This window comes from Rhipicephalus microplus, unplaced genomic scaffold (genome assembly GCF_043290135.1).
Source record: "Rhipicephalus microplus isolate Deutch F79 unplaced genomic scaffold, USDA_Rmic scaffold_188, whole genome shotgun sequence".
In the NCBI taxonomy this organism is placed as follows: domain Eukaryota; kingdom Metazoa; phylum Arthropoda; class Arachnida; order Ixodida; family Ixodidae; genus Rhipicephalus; species Rhipicephalus microplus.
The window spans coordinates 47501-60000 of NW_027464759.1; the positions used below are offsets into that span (position 1 = coordinate 47501).

Consider the following 12500-nt stretch of genomic DNA (forward strand, 5'->3'; position numbering starts at 1 on the left):
CATGCCGCCGAAATATGGGTGTCGGAGAAAACAGAGTGCCGCGCGTAACGAGGGGCGCGCGTGTTACAGAGAGATATGCCCAAACGCATGAAAGTGTACGCAGGTGTTTTAAGGCAGTTTTTTTTTTTTCCTCATTTTGATGTCGCCCCGGCTGACGCGGTTTTCGTTTTTCCGTGCCGCCCCGGCTGACGCGGTTTTCGTTTTTCCGTGCCGCCCCGGCTGACGCAGTTTTTGCGCCGCCCCGGCTGACGCGGTTTTCGCGCCGCCCCGGCTGACGCGGTTCCGACTTTGCACTTTTTGGCTCACCCCGGCTGGCGGCCCACTCACTCGATCGCCAGGTCTGTTTGCCCCGGTGGTTCCACCGCCAGGCTTAAGCGCGAACTTTTTTTGTTTGTTTTCTTTTGATTAAGCGCAAGCTTTTTTCTTTGTTTTCTTTTGATTAAGCGCGGGCTTTTTTCTTTGTTTTTTTTGCATTCGCCCCGGCTGACGCGGTTTTTGCCGCCCCGGCTGACGCAGTTCGGACTTAGCACTTTTCGGCTGTGCCTGGCTGGCGGCCCACTCACTCGATCGCCATGTCTGTTTGCCACAGTTTTCCCGGTGGTGCCGCACCCGGGCTCGCCCCGGCTGACGCAGTTTTCGCGCCGCCCCGGCTGACGCGGTTTCGTGCCGCCCCGGCAGACGCGGTTTTCGCGCCGCCCCGGCTGACGCGGTTTCGTGCCGCCCCGGCAGACGCGGTTTTTTGCCGCCCCGGCTGACGCAGTTCGGACTTGGCACTTTTTGGCTGAGCCTTGCTGGCGGCCCACTCACTCGATCGCCATGTCTGTTTGCCACAGTTTTCCCGGTGGTGCCGCACCCGGGCTCGCCCCGGCAGACGCGTTTTTTTTTTCTTTCGCCCCGGCTGACGCAGTTTTCGCGCCGCCCCGGCAGACGCGGTTTTCGCGCCGCCCCGGCAGACGCGGTTTTTTGCGCCGCCCCGGCTGACGCGGTTTTTTGCCGCCCCGGCTGACGCAGTTCGGACTTGGCACTTTTTGGCTGAGCCTGGCTGGCGGCCCACTCACTCGATCGCCATGTCTGTTTGCCACAGTTTTCCCGGTGGTGCCGCACCCGGGCTCGCCCCGGCTGACGCAGTTTTCGCGCCGCCCCGGCTGACGCGGTTTCGTGCCGCCCCGGCAGACGCGGTTTTTTGCGCCGCCCCGGCTGACGCGGTTTTTTGCCGCCCCGGCTGACGCAGTTCGGACTTGGCACTTTTCGGCTGTGCCTGGCTGGCGGCCCACTCACTCGATCGCCATGTCTGTTTGCCACAGTTTTCCCGGTGGTGCCGCACCCGGGCTCGCCCCGGCAGACGCGTTTTTTTTTTTTTCTTTCGCCCCGGCTGACGCAGTTTTCGCGCCGCCCCGGCTGACGCGGTTTCGTGCCGCCCCGGCAGACGCGGTTTTTTGCGCCGCCCCGGCTGACGCGGTTTTTGCCGCCCCGGCTGACGCAGTTCGGACTTAGCACTTTTTGGCTGAGCCTGGCTGGTGGCCCACTCACTCGATCGCCATGTCTGTTAGCCACAGTTTTCCCGGTGGTGCCGCACCCGGGCTCGCCCCGGCTGACGCAGTTTTCGCGCCGCCCCGGCTGACGCGGTTTCGTGCCGCCCCGGCAGACGCGGTTTTCGCGCCGCCCCGGCTGACGCGGTTTTTGCCGCCCCGGCTGACGCAGTTCGGACTTAGCACTTTTCGGCTGTGCCTGGCTGGCGGCCCACTCACTCGATCGCCATGTCTGTTTGCCACAGTTTTCCCGGTGGTGCCGCACCCGGGCTCGCCCCGGCTGACGCAGTTTTCGCGCCGCCCCGGCTGACGCGGTTTCGTGCCGCCCCGGCAGACGCGGTTTTCGCGCCGCCCCGGCTGACGCGGTTTCGTGCCGCCCCGGCAGACGCGGTTTTTTGCCGCCCCAGCTGACGCAGTTCGGACTTAGCACTTTTTGGCTGAGCCTTGCTGGCGGCCCACTCACTCGATCGCCATGTCTGTTTGCCACAGTTTTCCCGGTGGTGCCGCACCCGGGCTCGCCCCGGCAGACGCGTTTTTTTTTTTCTTTCGCCCCGGCTGACGCAGTTTTCGCGCCGCCCCGGCAGACGCGGTTTTCGCGCCGCCCCGGCAGACGCGGTTTTTTGCGCCGCCCCGGCTGACGCGGTTTTTTGCCGCCCCGGCTGACGCAGTTCGGACTTGGCACTTTTTGGCTGAGCCTGGCTGGCGGCCCACTCACTCGATCGCCATGTCTGTTTGCCACAGTTTTCCCGGTGGTGCCGCACCCGGGCTCGCCCCGGCTGACGCAGTTTTCGCGCCGCCCCGGCTGACGCGGTTTCGTGCCGCCCCGGCAGACGCGGTTTTTTGCGCCGCCCCGGCTGACGCGGTTTTTTGCCGCCCCGGCTGACACGGTTCGGACTTTGCACTTTTCGGCTGTGCCTGGCTGGCGGCCCACTCACTCGATCGCCATGTCTGTTTGCCACAGTTTTCCCGGTGGTGCCGCACCCGGGCTCGCCCCGGCAGACGCGTTTTTTTTTTTTTTTTCTTTCGCCCCGGCTGACGCAGTTTTCGCGCCGCCCCGGCTGACGCGGTTTCGTGCCGCCCCGGCAGACGCGGTTTTTTGCGCCGCCCCGGCTGACGTGGTTTTTGCCGCCCCGGCTGACGCAGTTCGGACTTTGCACTTTTTGGCTGAGCCTGGCTGGCGGCCCACTCACTCGATCGCCATGTCTGTTTGCCACAGTTTTCCCGGTGGTGCCGCACCCGGGCTCGCCCCGGCAGACGCGTTTTTTTTTTTCCTTCGCCCCGGCAGACGTGGTTCCCCCCCCCCCCCCTCCGTCTTTCTTTTTGTTTTTTTTTTCGCCGCGGCTGAAGTGGATTTTTCGGTGCCTCGACGCCCCGGTAGTCGCGGTTTTTCCGTTTCCGCACGGCCCCGGCTGACGCTGCTCGGTCACAGTCGCCTTTTGTGGTGATTGCAGACTTCTTGAGCGCGGGTGTTTTTTTTTTGTTGTTGTTGTTGTTTTATTACGCATTCGCTCCAGCAGACGCTGTTTAGACTTTTTGTTTCCTCTTTTATCCTGCGACGAGGTGACGAGGTTTATTCGGTGCCCCGCCGCCCCGGCTGAAGTGATTTTTCCTGTCCCGTGCCGCCCCGGCTGACGCGGTTGGGACTTCGCGTTTGTTCGGCCGCCACGGGTTTTGGCGCACTCGCTCGGTTGCTTGTTGTTGCCACTTGTTGCGAACCCAGGTTTCTTGAGCGAGCGCGGGCGTTTTTTCTTCCTTTCTTTCTTTGTTCTATGTGTTAGCGAATCGGCCTTTAATATCACACGAGGACTCACAACCAACAATTTTCAGTTTGAAGTGTAAAAAATCTGCAGGTGTTGACGTAACTGACTTGCCCCGTACCCTTGAGTACATCCATGAAGTTCTCGTAGTACTACTAAATCGCATTATTCCAAGTGGAGAAATTCCCATAAACTTGCAAACCTCTACACGAAAATCGGTGCGCGTGATAAAGTTGAAAATTATCGTCCGATATCAAATGTGCCTTCTATAACACAAATTCTAGGAAAAAAAAAAAAACACTTGTTCGCCGTTTTCTGCGCCGTGACTGGCAGCACTCCGGCGAAGCGAAACGGGGTCGATTCGAGCACGATATCGGCGTCTTTCGACGTGCTCGCCGGCGACCGTCGCACGAGTACGTCGCACGAGCGCGTCTGCCGGGGCGCCGTTTGCGAAGCCGACGCAAAAGTGGGAACCGCCGCTCGGATGATCGCCGCTTTCGGCAGAGTGAGTGTTGGCACTCCGGGGAAGCGAAACAGCGTGAATGCGCCCACGAAATCGGCGTATTTTGAAGTGCCCGCCGGCGACCGTCGCACGAGTACGGTAAACCGCGTCAGCCGGGGCGTAGTTCGGGACGCCGACGAAAAAGTGGGAAGCGCAACTCGGATCTTCGCCGTTTTTGCAGGAGTGAGTGGCGGCCCTCCTGCGAGACCAAGAAGCATCGATTCGTGCACGAATTCGGCGCCTTTCGACGTGATCGCCGGCGACCGTCGCTCGAGTAGGGCAAACCGCGTCTGCCGGGGCGGGCTTCGGGACGCCGATGCGAAAGTGGGAAACGCTGCTCGGATGTTCGCCGTTTTTGGCCGAGTGAGTGCTGGCACTCGGGCGAAGCCAAACGGGGCCGATTACGGCACGATATCGGCGTCTTTCGACGTGCCCGCCGGCGACCGTCGCACGAGTACGGTAAACCGCGTCAGCCCGGGCGGAGTTCGGGACGCCGATGCGAAAGTGGAGAACGCCGCTCGGATCTTCGCCGTTTTTGGAGGAGTGAGTGGCGGCACTCCGGAGAAGCCAAGGAGCGCCAATTAGCGCACGATATCGGCGTCTTTCGACGCGCTCGCCGGCGACCGTCGCACGAGTAGGGCAAACCGCGTCTGCCGGGGCGGGGTTTACGACGCCGACGCAAAAGTGGGAACCGCCGCTCGGATGTTGGCCGTTTTTGGCAGAGTGAGTGCTGGCACTCCGGCGACGCGAAAGAGCGCGAATGCGCCCACGAAAGTGGCGTATTTGGACGTGCGTGACGGCGACCGCTGCAGGAGTACGAAAAACCACGTCAGCCGGGGCGAGCGACACACGGCGGTCTGGGTGCTTATCGCTGCTATTATAGGGGCACCCCGGCAGACGCAGAAAAAAAAAAAAAAATTTTCGACCTTCTTTTTTGCTGGTCGAGCTCGGGTAACCCAGGTCGCAATGGGAGCCGCGCACGAAAGCGGCGTCGCGAGACGCGTTCGCGGTCGCTAGTCGCACGAGCTCGGCAACCGCGTCAGCCGGCGCGGAGTTCGGGATGCCGACGGCTAAGTGGGTACCGCTGCTCGGATGTTCGCCGTTTTTGGCCGAGTGAGTGCTGGCACTCCGGTGAAGCCAAGGAGCGCCAATTCGTGCACGATATCGGCGTCTTTCGACGTGCCCGCCGGCCACCGCCGCACGAGTACGGCAAACCGCGTCTGCCGGGGCGGGGTTCGCGACGCGTACGCAATAGTGGGAACCGTCGCTCGGATGTTCGTCGTCTTTGGCCGAGCGAGTGCTGGCACTCCGGCGAAGCGAAACGGGGCCGATTCGGGCACGATATCGGCGTATTTCGACGTGCTCGCCGGCGACCGTCGCACGAGTACGGCAAAACGCGTCTGCCGGGGCGAGGTTTGCGACGCCGACGAAAAAGTGGGAAGCGCCGCTCGGATCTTCGCCGTTTTTGCAGGAGTGAGTGGCGGCCCTCCTGCGAGACCAAGAAGCATCGACTCGCGCACGATATCGGTGTCTTTCGACGTGCCCGCCGGCCACCGCCGCACGAGTACGGCAAACCGCGTATGCCGGGGCGGGGTTGGCGACGCCGACGCAAAAGTGGGAACCGCCACTAGGATGTTCGCCGTTTTTGGCAGAGTGAGTGCTGGCACTCCGGCGAAGCGAAAGAGCGCGAATGCGCCCACGAAAGTGGCGTGTTTGGACGTGCTTGACGACGACCACCGCAGGAAAACGAAAAACCACGTCAGCCGGGGCGAGCGACCCATGGCGGTCTGGGTGCTTATCGCTGCTATTATAGGGGCACCCCGGCAGACGCAAAAAAAAAAAAAATTTTTTTTCGACATTCTTTTTTGCTCGTCGACCTCGGGTGACCCAGGTCGCAGTGGGAGCCGCGCACGAAAGCGGCGTCGCGAGACGGCTTCGCGGTCGCTAGTCGCACGAGCTCGGCAACCGCGTCTGCCGGGGCGGAGTTCGGGACGCCGACGGCTAAGTGGGAACCGCCGCTCGGATGTTCGCCGTTTGTGGCCGAGTGAGTGCTGGCACTCCGGCGAAGCCAAACGGGGCCGATTCCGGCACGATATCGGCGTCTTTCTACGTGCTCGCCGGCGACCGTCGCACGAGTACGGCAAAGTGCGTCTGCCGGGGCGGGGTTTGCGACGCGTACGCAATAGTGAGAACCGTCGCTCGGATGTTCGTCGTCTTTCGCCGAGCCAGTGCTGGCAATCCGGCGAAGCCGAACGGAGCCGATTCGGGCACGATATCGGCGTCTTTCCACGTGCTCGCCGGCGACCGTCGCACGAGTACGGTAAACCGCGTCAGCCGGGGCGGAGTTCGGGACGCCGATGCGAAAGTGGGAAGCGCCGCTCGGATCTTCGCCGTTTTTGGAGGAGTCAGTGGCGGCACTCCGGTGAAGCCAAGGTGCGCCAATTCGCGCACGATATCGGCGTCTTTCGACGTGCCCGCCGGCCACCGTCGCACGAGTACGGCAAACCTCGTCTGCCGGGGCGGGGTTTGCGACGCCGACGCAAAAGTGGGAACCGCCGCTCGGATGTTCGCCGTTTTTGGCAGAGTGAGTGCTGGCACTCCGGCGAAGCGAAAGAGCGCGAATGCGCCCACGAAAGTGGCGTGTTTGGACGTGCTTGACGACGACCACCGCAGGAAAACGAAAAACCACGTCAGCCGGGGCGAGCGACCCATGGCGGTCTGGGTGCTTATCGCTGCTATTATAGGGGCACCCCGGCAGACGCAAAAAAAAAAAAAAATTTTTTTCGACATTCTTTTTTGCTCGTCGACCTCGGGTGACCCAGGTCGCAGTGGGAGCCGCGCACGAAAGCGGCGTCGCGAGACGGCTTCGCGGTCGCTAGTCGCACGAGCTCGGCAACCGCGTCTGCCGGGGCGGAGTTCGGGACGCCGACGGCTAAGTGGGAACCGCCGCTCGGATGTTCGCCGTTTGTGGCCGAGTGAGTGCTGGCACTCCGGCGAAGCCAAACGGGGCCGATTCCGGCACGATATCGGCGTCTTTCTACGTGCTCGCCGGCGACCGTCGCACGAGTACGGCAAAGTGCGTCTGCCGGGGCGGGGTTTGCGACGCGTACGCAATAGTGAGAACCGTCGCTCGGATGTTCGTCGTCTTTCGCCGAGCCAGTGCTGGCACTCCGGCGAAGCCGAACGGAGCCGATTCGGGCACGATATCGGCGTCTTTCCACGTGCTCGCCGGCGACCGTCGCACGAGTACGGTAAACCGCGTCAGCCGGGGCGGAGTTCGGGACGCCGATGCGAAAGTGGGAAGCGCCGCTCGGATCTTCGCCGTTTTTGGAGGAGTCAGTGGCGGCACTCCGGTGAAGCCAAGGTGCGCCAATTCGCGCACGATATCGGCGTCTTTCGACGTGCCCGCCGGCCACCGTCGCACGAGTACGGCAAACCTCGTCTGCCGGGGCGGGGTTTGCGACGCCGACGCAAAAGTGGGAACCGCCGCTCGGATGTTCGCCGTTTTTGGCAGAGTGAGTGCTGGCACTCCGGCGAAGCGAAAGAGCGTGAATGCGCCCACGAAAGTAGCGTATTTGGACGTGCTTGACGGCGACCGCCGCAGGAGTACGAAAAACCACGTCAGCCGGGGCGAGCGACCCACGGCGGTCTGGGTGCTTATCGCTGCTATTATAGGGGCACCCCGGCAGACGCAGAAAGAAAAAAAAAAATGGGGACATGGCGTGCGTCACCGTGCGGCTTCGCAGCGTTGCCGAAGTCGCCGAGCCCTTCGACTGAGCCGAACGGCGGACAGGGAACGTTGGTCGGCCGTTCTAACCTGTCGGTGCCACGCCGAGACGTCGTTAAGGAAAACCGCGTCGTGGGCCTCTACGACGCCGTCGAGTCGTTGTACGTTTGGTGTCCAGCGTGTCGGCGGCGAGTAGCGGACACGTCGTTCACGACTTCGGTCTTTCGCAGTCGACGCGAACTTGCGGAGAGTCGTGGTGCCTCACGTTTTCGGCAGAAACCGCGGCGGAATTTTCCCGTTCGTGCGCGCACGACCTCGGTGCTGTGCCGTCAGCGTAGTGTTGCACAAACTCGTGGTCTACCCAAGGTGCGGTACGTTTGCGGCCGTATCCTCGGTGGGAATTTCGTGAGTAGGGTCGCAAATTCTACGACCTCGGCGGGTTTGAGAGCGACGTAGACTTGTGGCACGCTCAACATGCCACACGTTTCGGGGCACACCCGCGGTGAAATTTTCTCGAGTACGCTCGTATTAGGGCCCAAGGAGGTCTGGGTACTTATCGCTGCTATTATGTGGGGGTTCTCGTGAGCGGCGTACGCGAAAGCGACCGGGTGTCTGATATGCGGCGGGCTTCGGCCTCGTCAAGCGTGTCCTCGGGTCTGCTCCAGGGGAATCCACGGCAGTCGTCTGCAGCCTCATCCGCTTGATGCGTTAGGGGCTGGTTGTCGGACGGTGCCGTTTTACCACGATATCGAGGTGTGTTCCGTGTCGTCCTCGGGCGATTCAGATGCGAAAGCGCCGAAGACGCGGGCGTGACCCGTCGTCTGGCGGCTTTGCAGTCTCGGCTCCGTTGCTAGTTCCGGCCGGTCCACCGACAGTGCAGCGGGCTTGGGCAACCCGCACGGCGCGACCGAGTCGATGCAACGAAAAAGAGCGAGCATGAACGTGCTTCTTGCCGCACGGCTCCCACTCGTCTTTCGGGAAGGTTGTGCCGTAGCGAGCTCGAACGCCGTCATCTCGGAGTGCAAAATAAGCGTGTTGGGGCGCCTGAAGGTGGCCTCCGCCGCACACAGACTGCGTCCGGCCCGCCGAGGGCGAGGACGGACGCGCAGTCGAACGATTACCTGGTTGATCCTGCCAGTAATCATATGCTTGTCTCAAAGATTAAGCCATGCATGTCTAAGTACATGCCGAAATAAGGCGAAACCGCGAATGGCTCATTAAATCAGTTATGGTTCCTTAGATCGTTTCTTCCTACTTGGATAACTGTGGCAATTCTAGAGCTAATACATGCAGTGAGCCTGGAGCCCTTTGGGTAACGGGTGCTTTTATTAGACCAAGATCGATCGGGTTTCGGCCCGTATTGTGTGGTGACTCTGGATAACTTTGTGCTGATCGCATGGCCACGAGCCGGCGACGTTTCTTTCAAGTGTCTGCCTTATCAACTTTCGATGGTAGGTTACTTGCTTACCATGGTTGTTACGGGTAACGGAGAATCAGGGTTCGATTCCGGAGAGGGAGCCTGAGAAACGGCTACCACATCCAAGGAAGGCAGCAGGCGCGCAAATTACCCACTCCCGGCACGGGGAGGTAGTGACGAAAAATAACAATACGGGACTCTTTTGAGGCCCCGTAATTGAAATGAGTACACTCTAAATCCTTTAACGAGGATCAATTGGAGGGCAAGTCTGGTGCCAGCAGCCGCGGTAATTCCAGCTCCAATAGCGTATACTAAAGCTGCTGCGGTTAAAAAGCTCGTAGTTGGATCTCAGTTCCAGACGAGTAGTGCATCTACCCGATGCGACGGCTCGGACTGAACATCATGCCGGTTCTTTCTTGGTGCACTTCATTGTGTGCCTCGAGATGGCCGGTGCTTTTACTTTGAAAAAATTAGAGTGCTCAACGCAGGCGAGTCGCCTGAATAAACTTGCATGGAATAATAGAACAAGACCTCGTTTCTGTTCTGTTGGTTTTTGGAATACGAGGTAATGATTAAGAGGGACGGACGGGGGCATTCGTATTGCGGCGCTAGAGGTGAAATTCTTGGACCGTCGCAAGACGAACTACTGCGAAAGCATTTGCCAAGAATGTTTTCATTGATCAAGAACGAAAGTCAGAGGTTCGAAGGCGATCAGATACCGCCCTAGTTCTGACCATAAACGATGCCAACCAGCGATCCGCCTGAGTTACTCAAATGACTCGGCGGGCAGCTTCCGGGAAACCAAAGTATTTGGGTTCCGGGGGAAGTATGGTTGCAAAGCTGAAACTTAAAGGAATTGACGGAAGGGCACCACCAGGAGTGGAGCCTGCGGCTTAATTTGACTCAACACGGGAAAACTTACCCGGCCCGGACACTGGGAGGATTGACAGATTGAGAGCTCTTTCTTGATTCGGTGGATGGTGGTGCATGGCCGTTCTTAGTTGGTGGAGCGATTTGTCTGGTTAATTCCGATAACGAACGAGACTCTAGCCTATTAAATAGGTGCGGGGTTCCCAGCACCTTACAACCTTCTTAGAGGGACAAGCGGCTCCTAGCCGCACGAAACAGAGCAATAACAGGTCTGTGATGCCCTTAGATGTCCGGGGCCGCACGCGCGCTACACTGAAGGAAGCAGCGTGTCTTTATCCCTGTCTGAAAAGACTGGGTAACCCGTGGAACTTCTTTCGTGATTGGGATAGGGGCTTGCAATTGTTCCCCTTGAACGAGGAATTCCCAGTAAGCGCGAGTCATAAGCTCGCGTTGATTACGTCCCTGCCCTTTGTACACACCGCCCGTCGCTACTACCGATTGAATGATTTAGTGAGGTCTTCGGACCGATGTCCGGCGCGGCCTTTCGGTTGCGCCGGTCTGTTGGAAAGATGACCAAACTTGATCATTTAGAGGAAGTAAAAGTCGTAACAAGGTTTCCGTAGGTGAACCTGCGGAAGGATCATTAACGGATTGTGAAGGGTGAGCGCCTCAGCTGCGTCTGCGCCCGACACTTTCTGCCGCTGACCCCGTTTGGACGCGGGGTCGGCTTTTCCCCACGGGGCTGCCTGAATGTGGAGCGGCACCCCGTGACAAATTGTTGCGCCCAGCGGACGCCAACACCGCGACCTTGGACGGTCGGCCAGGTGGCGGACGCGGGTACAAACGGCGCAACGCACTCATAGGTCGGCTTTCGACCCGCCACTGCACCGTGGCTCGAAGCGCTCGAAATGCGCGACCCGACCGCTGCGGGACCGCCTAGTACTGTAAACAGGAGCGGCGGAGCGCGAACGGCGAGTCGTGGTTACGTCGGTAGAAGGCGAGGCTGCGCGTTCCCGAAACGCCAGCCGAGTGCCCTCCCGACCGTTCGAGCGTGCAAGAACGAGACCCGACAATCGCGCGGCGACTGCCAAGTACGAGAGGAACGGCACAAGCGTCGGCGGTCGGTCAAGGAACTGGCGATGTGACGGGTCCGCTGTGCACCAGTGCATACCGTCCCGCCGTCCGCGGCAAGCGCCTCCGCGTCCTCGGGTGACGGAGGCTGCCGGTCGGTTCTTGCAGGCGAGGGATCTCGCTGGCACCGGTTCGCGTTGACGCGCGGCCGGTCATGGCACGGCGATGCGACGGCCGAGGTGCGCAGTACTCGATGGAGGAACCGCACGCTCCGATGACCGTCCCGCCCTCCGCGGCGTATGCGTACCGACCGTAATGGTTGCAGCAGCGCCGGCCGGCTTTTGAATTCGCCACACGAAACACGGTGCGAGATCGCGGTTAGGGGAGCGTCGACGTTGCCAGGCGTTTTGCTTGCTGCCGAGGGAAAGGCGGCACGGCCACGTCGCGCTCGTCGCGATTAGCGGGTCTGCGCGCTTTGGGAAGGTGCCGCAACGACTTGCCGAAAGAGGAAGCACGGAAGAACGAGGGACTTGGACGTCCCGACAATTGAACGCACTTGCGGCCAGGCCCTTGCTGGCTTCGTTCTTCCGCCTCGAGTAGGCTCGTACGCGGCTCCGGCGCCGAAAGTGGTCCTTGGCACCGACTTCGGTGGACGTGGGAAGTGCCGCGCAAGTACGGCGCGCCTGGCTCCACCTGTTGGCTAAAGTAGGCAGCCGGATCGGCATTTTGGTGTGCGGTGGCAAACCGTGGATGCGAAAAAAGCTTGTGCGATTTCGTGGAACAAAAAGCGGGGGTCCCCCTTTTTATGCGGAGGAGACCGACCCGCCCGCCGTGGTGAACCGCGACGCCACGGTAAAAACGGGAGAGGCTTGTCGATGGGACCGTGCATCCCGCGCTCCACGGAGGCCGGGAGGCGGCCGCCCGAGGAAATGTGTAGCCGTCGAGGCCCGCATCTGCGTGCACTCTTATCCAAATGGGTGTACCGCAGGCATTTTCTGGTTAGGCGGGCCAATGAGAGCGAGCACACAACGATACCTACGGGTCCGGCTTGGAGAACCGGCTTCGACGCCTCCCGAGTATTTATAGAGGGGTGGACCACGAAAGCACTCGCAAGTAGCGGAAGCGAAACGCCGTCCGAAACACACCAATTGCTCGATTTGCGGCAGCCGAAAAAGGCGCGGCAGAGTTTTGGAGTCCAAGCGTGCGCTGAAAAGCGCCCTTCTTGGCCACTGTTTGGCCGAGTGCCAGAAACGTTTGGTTTTGACTGTACGGAATTGAACAAACACTTTTTCACGACTCTAAGCGGTGGACCACTCGGTTCTCGGGTCGATGAAGAACGCAGCCAGCTGCGAGACTTGGTGTGAATTGCAGGACACACTGAGCACTGATTCTTTGAACGCACATTGCGGCCTTGGGTCTTCCCTTGGCTTCGTCTGTCTGAGGGTCGGATCACATATCAAGAGAGCCTTCGGCGCACAAGGGAACGTGAGCCGTCGACTCGTTTTGACCGCGTCGGCAACACGGACAGCACGCTGAACACCTCACAGCGAGCGCCAACAGCGGCCACTCAAGGGCGAGACGGTGGCGACCGTCGTGCCAGAGCCCAACCGAAACGGGGGCGACCGAC

The 12500-nt window shown here is 60.6% G+C and overlaps 2 non-coding genes across 2 annotated transcripts; both read left to right on the forward strand.

Annotated features, from left to right (window-relative positions):
• The first annotated feature begins 8633 nt into the window (after window positions 1-8633).
• LOC142791784 (small subunit ribosomal RNA) lies at window positions 8634-10448 on the forward strand. The gene has a single exon (XR_012890413.1). It is a non-coding gene; the product is annotated as a small subunit ribosomal RNA (ribosomal RNA).
• Window positions 10449-12167: 1719 nt separating this feature from the next.
• Window positions 12168-12320, forward strand: LOC142791782 (5.8S ribosomal RNA). The gene has a single exon (XR_012890411.1). It is a non-coding gene; the product is annotated as a 5.8S ribosomal RNA (ribosomal RNA).
• The last annotated feature ends 180 nt before the right edge of the window (window positions 12321-12500 follow it).